The sequence below is a fragment of the Jaculus jaculus genome, chromosome 1, assembly GCF_020740685.1.
Source record: "Jaculus jaculus isolate mJacJac1 chromosome 1, mJacJac1.mat.Y.cur, whole genome shotgun sequence".
In the NCBI taxonomy this organism is placed as follows: domain Eukaryota; kingdom Metazoa; phylum Chordata; class Mammalia; order Rodentia; family Dipodidae; genus Jaculus; species Jaculus jaculus.
In genome coordinates, this window is record NC_059102.1 from 322167671 (window position 1) to 322174465 (window position 6795).

The following is a 6795-nucleotide window of genomic DNA, read 5'->3' on the forward strand; positions in this document are numbered from 1 at the left end:
GCTGTCAGATAACAAACTTGGGTTAAGATGCTAGATTGGGGGTTGGAGAGATGACTTAGCGGTCAAGTGCTTGCCTGTGAAGCCTAAGGACCCCGGTTCGAGGCTTAATTCCCCAGGACCCACATAAACCAGATGAACATGGATGGTGGTGCATGCATCTGGAGTTTGTTTGCAGTGGCTGGTGACCCTGGTGTTTCTGTCTCTCTCTCTTTCTCCCTCTTTCTGTCTGTCACTCTCAAATAAATACATAAAAAATAAATTTTTTAAAAAAGATGCTAGATATGGGTTTTATGAAAGTAGTATCAGATATTGTGAAGTCCTGAATACTATATCTGCCTTGTTTTTTTTTTCCCCCAAGGTAGGGTCCCACTCTAGCCCAGGCTGACCTGGAACGCACTATGCAGTCTCAGGCTGGCCTCGACCTCACAGAACTCACAGCGATCCTCCTACCTCTGCCTCCTGAGTGCTGGGATTAAAGGCGTGTGCCACCACGCCCAACCACTGTGACCATTTTTGAACCTGGAAGACAATATTGCAAAGAACTTCTACCCTTCCTTTCACTCTCACTTCTTCTTCTTTTTTTTTTTATTTTGGATTATAAGTATTTATTTACTGACTTTATATTTCTGTTCAGCTAGTTAATGGACATTGAAAAACCCTCCCTCTTCAGTTCATATCATGGCACCTTTAACCTATCCTACAAGCGTAGCCACTAAATTCTGTTAGGAGAAAATGTGGCAGTCAAATGGGGAATCTTCCTTTTCTTTTTTTTTTGAGACAAGTTCTCACTTTAGCCCAGATAACCTAAAACCCACTCTATAGCCTCGACTGGCTTTAAACTCATGGAGATCATCCTAACTTAGCCTCCCAGGTGCTGAGATTAAAGCATGTTACCACATCTGGCTATAGTACACCTTATTTATAGCTATAGCTCTGGTAGCAAAAATAAATAAATAAATAAACTTGCCAGTGATGTGTCCTGTTTTCCTTTCTTTCTTTCTTTCTTTTTTTTTGGGGGGGGGGGGGTTCTCAAGGTAGGGTCTGGCTCTAGCCCAGGATGACCTGAAATTCACTATGTTGTTTTAGGATGGCCTCAAATTCACAGCGATCCTTCTACCTCTGCCTCCCGAATGTTGGGATTAAAGGCATGCAGTACTAGGGAGGCAGAGATAGGAGGATCACTGTGAGTTCAGGGCCACCCTGAGACTACATAGTGGATTCCAGGTCAGCCTGGGCTACAATGAAACCCTACTTAAAAAAAAAAAAAAAGGTCCCATATTTAAGAACACTCCACATGCATGGGCTGCAAGGTCACTGAGAAATCAAGCTGGAGCTGAGTTGCAAACCTCCTCCCTGTAGACCAGCTGACAGAAAACTGGAAAAACCTACGCTGCATGCAGCCCTGTGGGAGACAGAAGTCATCAGTGGTGAAAACAGTGGACGCTACAAGTCTTAAGTTTGGCCAACCAGGACAAATGATCCAATGGGTATAATAGTGGCATATCTGTTGTGCAGGAAACCAATTGCTTTCTAATTGGACTGGAGGCCCACTCCACAGGAGGGAATACATGCCTGATACTGAAAACCTAGTCAAAAGCCTATGACAGGGGCTGGAGAGATGGCTTAGCGGTTAAGCGCTTGCCTGTGAAGCCTAAGGACCCCGGTTCGAGGCTCGGTTCCCCAGGTCCCACGTTAGCCAGATGCACAAGGGGGCGCACACGTCTGGAGTTTGTTTGCAGAGACTGGAAGCCCTGGCGCGCCCATTCTTTCTCTCTCCCTCTATCTGTCTTTCTCTCTGTGTCTGTCGCTCTCAAATAAATAAATAAATAAAATTTTTTTAAAAAAAGCCTATGACAGGGGAGATCATCTTGGCAAAAGAATAAAATGTCTGAAAGATGAAGGTGGTATGAAGACACTGTGTAGTCACTTTATCTGAAATTTTGTGAAAATATCACTTGTACTTTTTTTTTGTTTGTTTGTTTTAGTTTTCTGAGACAGAGTCTCAAATAGGCTAACCTGGAATTCACTATGTAGTCTTAGGGTGCCCTTGAACTCAGTGATCCCTCTACCTCTGCCTCCCGAGTGCTGTGACTAAAGGCATGGGCCACCACACCTGGCTGGCCTCAAACTCATGGAGATCTTCCTCCCCCAGAGTGTTGAGGGTACAGGTGTGAGTCTCCTAGTCTGTCCTTCAGTGAAACAATTCTTCGAGGAGGGTTCATTGTCCTCCCTGAGAGCAAGCGAGAGATGAACCACCTGCGTGTCTGCCCTCTGGAAGCAGTGGGGATGGCTTGGGATACACTTCCACATAACTCCTTGCTGCTGTCAGCTTCCAGAATGTTAGCCATCACTGAGTGCTGACCTATCTAGTCAACTGCTCCAGAAACTTCTGGACTCCAGGAGTGAGGGATGGGGTAGGAGTTTTCATCCGCTAGATAGAGAAGAGGAAAGGATACTCTGGAAAAACTCAGGCAGGCTTCAAACCCGTTCCCCCTTTCCTGCCCCACTCAGCAGAAGCTGGTCCCTCCCAGGCCCTCTCCAGGGTCCCCAGAGCGCATTAGTACTCTCATCTAACCTGGTACTGCAAACCCTCCTTCTTCAAATCCACACCCAGGGCGTGGTGGCGCACCCCTTTAATCCCAGCACTTGGGAAGCAGAGGTAGGATCGCTGTGAGTTCGAGGCCACCTGAGACTATATAGTGAATTCCAGGTCAGCCTGAGCTAGACCCTACCTCGAAAAACAAAACAAAACAAAAAAAATCCATGCCCTTTATCTGATTTCCCTAGCCACAAAATGTATGGCCACCTGCCATTCACCATTACATCTTTTTCTGTTCTCTTTGACTCTGTAGATCTAGACCAGTTTCTCTTTTCTGTCTCCATAGCAGAGGCCATTGGAACAAACCTGTGTGTTGGCTTTGACTTTGCCATATCCTTTTTGTTTTGTGTTGTTTGGAGGCTGGCCTCAAACTTGCTATGTAACTGAGAAAACTCCGGATCCTCCTGCATCTACTTCCTGAGTCCTGGGATTAGATTTTTGTCTTGTTTACTCTCTTTTGGGGTTCTGGAAACATGTATACCAGGCAAGCACTCCACCCCTGAGCAATACCCCTAATCCTATTTTGCCCTCTTAAACCCCAATCTCCCTGGGTACCTACTTTATGAGATTATTGTCAGGGCCAAATAAGATACTAAGCTAAAGTGCTTTGCAAACTCTAAAAGGTCATTCAAATGCCATTTATAATGATACGATCCCTAAAATACCTGTGTAGATTTTTGTTTGTTTGTTTTTGTTTTTTTCAAGGTAGGGTCTCACTTGAGCCCAGGCTGACCTGTAATTCACTAATACAGTCTCAGGCTGTCCTTGAACTCACATCAATCCTCCTACCTCTACTTCCTGAATGCTGGGATTAAAGATGTGTGCCACCATGCCCAGCTTCATTTGTTCTTTTTTTGTTTTCATAGTACTGAGAATTGAACTCAGGGCCTCTGTGTGTTAGGCAAGTACTCTACCACTGGGCCAAGCTCCTAGCCAGCTTCTCCTCCTTTTAAGACAGGTCTCATATGGTGCCCAGACTAGTCTCAAACTCCTGAGCTCAAGTGATCCTCCTGCCTCAGCATCCCCAAATATCTAGTACCTAGGGCTTGTACCATTGGCCTGGCTCTTTACTTTAAATATAAAGAAAGCAAAGATGATGGCTGGAGAGATGGCTTAGCGGTTAAGCGCTTGCCTGTGAAGCCTAAGGACCCCGGTTTGAAGCTCGATTCCCCAGGACCCACGTTAGCCAGATGCACAAGGGGGCGCCCGCATCTGGAGTTCGTTTGCAGAGGCTGGAGGTCTCTCTCTGTCTGTCACTCTAAAATAAATAAAAATAAACAAAAAGTAAATAAAAATAAATAAATAAAATTAAAAAAAAAAAAGAAAGCAAAGATGAGAGATTCTCTCTCCCCTAGAAAGACAAAGAAAACTGTGGACGTGTCTTACAGATTGCATCTTCTCATGCAACGGGAGACGAAGGCTGGAAAACTGAAACTCCTCTTCCAGTTCTGGCTGCACCAGACAGCCCAGACCAAGCGTTCAGCACAAAGGGGGAGGCAGCGTGGATCCTGGCAGCTCTGGCGTGCATGAGAAACACCTGCTCTGTTGGCAGCGAGGCGAGAGACCCAGAATAGCACAAGCTCACCCACTCACAGCAACACAGGAACTCCCTGGTACTGTAGGCAAGGGCGGGAGTGTCAGGAGGCAGGCCCAGCAAAGCTGGCTTGGAAATTTTGCCCGGCGCCATTTGAAAGGACTTGCATTTCCTCTAATGGGAAGGGAACGGAAGCCGCCTGCTCTCTTTCTTAGAGGTAGCAAGGTTTACTCAGAGCTGTGCAAAACTTGCAGCATGCAAATATGCTCTCTGGTGATCCAACGGGACATGTCACTCCGCAAGGGCCGAAGGAGGCCCCCTTAGCTTCCCAGTGGTGGAATCATTAGGAAACACGCCATCGCTCTCGGGATGCCCCACGGTGAGCGTGGCACTCAGAGCTCGGGGTGAACGGGGCAAGCTTAGGAGACAAGGGCACTGAGAGCAGTGCTGGCAGCCCCCTAGACAAGCAATCGGGGACTCCTACACATAGCAGACAAGGACGGAGCTGCCAAGGCTGTGCTCTGCTAACCACCCCGAATGCCTCGGGCATCCTCAACCGAAGTGTGTCACCACGGTCCCGGCAGGTGCTCCTTAAGGAAAGGTCTATGAGCCAGGCATGGTGGCGCATGCCTTTAATCCCAGCCTGGGCCAGAGCGAGGCCCTACCTCAAAAAAACCAATAAAATAAAATAAAAGGTCTATGGAGGCTTAGCAGTTAAGGCATTTGCCTGCAAAGCCAAAGGACCAGGTTTGATTCCCCAGGACCCACGTAAACCAGCTGCACAATGTGGTATATGTGTCTGCATTTCGTTTGTAGTGGCTGGAGGCCCTGTCACACCCATTCTCTCTCTCTCTACATATATATGCACATAAATGTGTATATATATTCTTTTCTCTCAAATAAATCAATAATTTTTAAAAATATTTCACTTTTTTCCATTATTTATTTATTTGGGAAAGAAAGAGGGAGAGAGAGAGAGAGAGGGAGAGAATGGGTGTGCCAAGGCCTTCAGCTGCTATGAATGAACTCCAGATGCATGTGCCACCTTGTTCTGGCTTACGTGGGAACTGGGGGCATCGAGCCTGGGTCCTTTGGCTTTGCAGGCAAATGCCTTTGCTAAGTCAGCTCTCCAGCCCTTAAAATATTTCTTAAAAAAGGAAAAGCAAAGGCCTATGGTTATGGAAGTTAGGAAAACACTGCCTACAGTAAACCCTGTTAGCGATTTGATGAACACACGCCTGTGGGAAGGCCTGAGGCACTGCTTTCCAAATCCTGTCCTTCACATCAGCCCTGCTAACATCTGCAGAGCGAGCATTGCCCAGGGCAGAAAACGTGGCCACAGTTCTGTTCAGGCCTTGGTCTTGACTCTTGCTTCAGTGATGACACAGCCTCCAGGTCTGGTGACTTGGGCTAGGAATGCAGTTGCCTAACGTGCACAAAGCCCTTGGTTCAATCCCCAGTACCGCACGAACAGGCTGTGGTGGCACACACCTATAATCCCAGCGCTTAGGGGATGGAGGCAGGAGGAGCAAAAGTTCAAGATCATCCTTGGCTACGTGTCAAGGTTGAGACCAGTCTGGGCTACATGAGACCCTATCTCAGAGAAGGAGGAGTAAAAGATTTGGTTATAGTTATAAAGGTAAAATTTGTTTTTAATGGTGTTGGAGATTGAATGCAGGACTTTGAGGATGATAGGCAAGAATTGTACTGCCACTGAGCTATACCCCCAAGCTCTGGTTGGGAATTTTAAAAAATATTTATATTTATATTTATTTATTTATTTGAGAGAGAGAAAGAGGCAGAGAGAGAGAGAGAATGGGTGCACCAGGGCATCCAGCCACTGCAAATGAACTCCAGACACATGTGTCACCTTGTGTATCTGGCTTATGTGTGTCCTGGGGAATTCAACCTGGGTCCTTTTGCTTTGCAGGCAAGTGCCATAATTGCTAAGCCATCTGTCAAGCCTGTGAATTTTTTTTAATTCCCTTCTCTCAATATATCAATGAAAAACTTTACCAAGTTTCTTAAAAAATGTGATTTTTAGAAAAATACTTTTATTTATTTGTAAGGAAAGGAAGAGAAGCCTGATATGTTGGTGCATGCCTTTAATCCCAGCTCTTGAAACACCAATGTAGGAGGATCACCATGAATTTGAGGCTACCCTGAGACTACAGAATGAATTCCAGGTCAGCCTGGGCTAGAGTGAGACCCTATGAGAGAAAGAAAAAAATAAAGAAAGAAAGAAAGAGAGAGAGGGAAGGAGGGAGGAAGGGAAGAGTGAAGGAAGGAAGGGAGGAAGGAAGAAAGAAAAGCAGAAAGAGAAAGACAGGGTGAGGGAGAGATTGTGTACACCAAGGCCTCTTGCCACTGCAAATGAACTCCAAATGCATCTGGCTTTATGCAGGTCCTGGAGAATTGAACTCAGGCTGTTAGGCTTTGCAAACAAGCACCTTTAACCACTGACCTATCTCTCTAGCCCTTATTTTGTTTTCTTAGCTAGCTTTTTTTGTTTGTTTGTTTGTTTAGGTAGGGTTTAAGGCTGACCTGGAATTCACTATGTAGTCTGAGAGTCACTTTGAACTCACAGCGATACTCCTACCTCTGTCTTCCAAGTGGTGGGATTAAATGATTCTTATATATATATCATATATCATATATGTAT

General features: G+C 45.9%; 1 non-coding gene across 1 annotated transcript; it reads right to left on the reverse strand.

Moving 5' to 3' along the window:
- Window positions 1-620: 620 nt before the first annotated feature.
- On the reverse strand, window positions 621-753 carry LOC123457867. The gene has a single exon (XR_006635226.1). It is a non-coding gene; the product is annotated as a small nucleolar RNA SNORA29 (small nucleolar RNA).
- Between the last annotated feature and the right edge of the window lie 6042 nt (window positions 754-6795).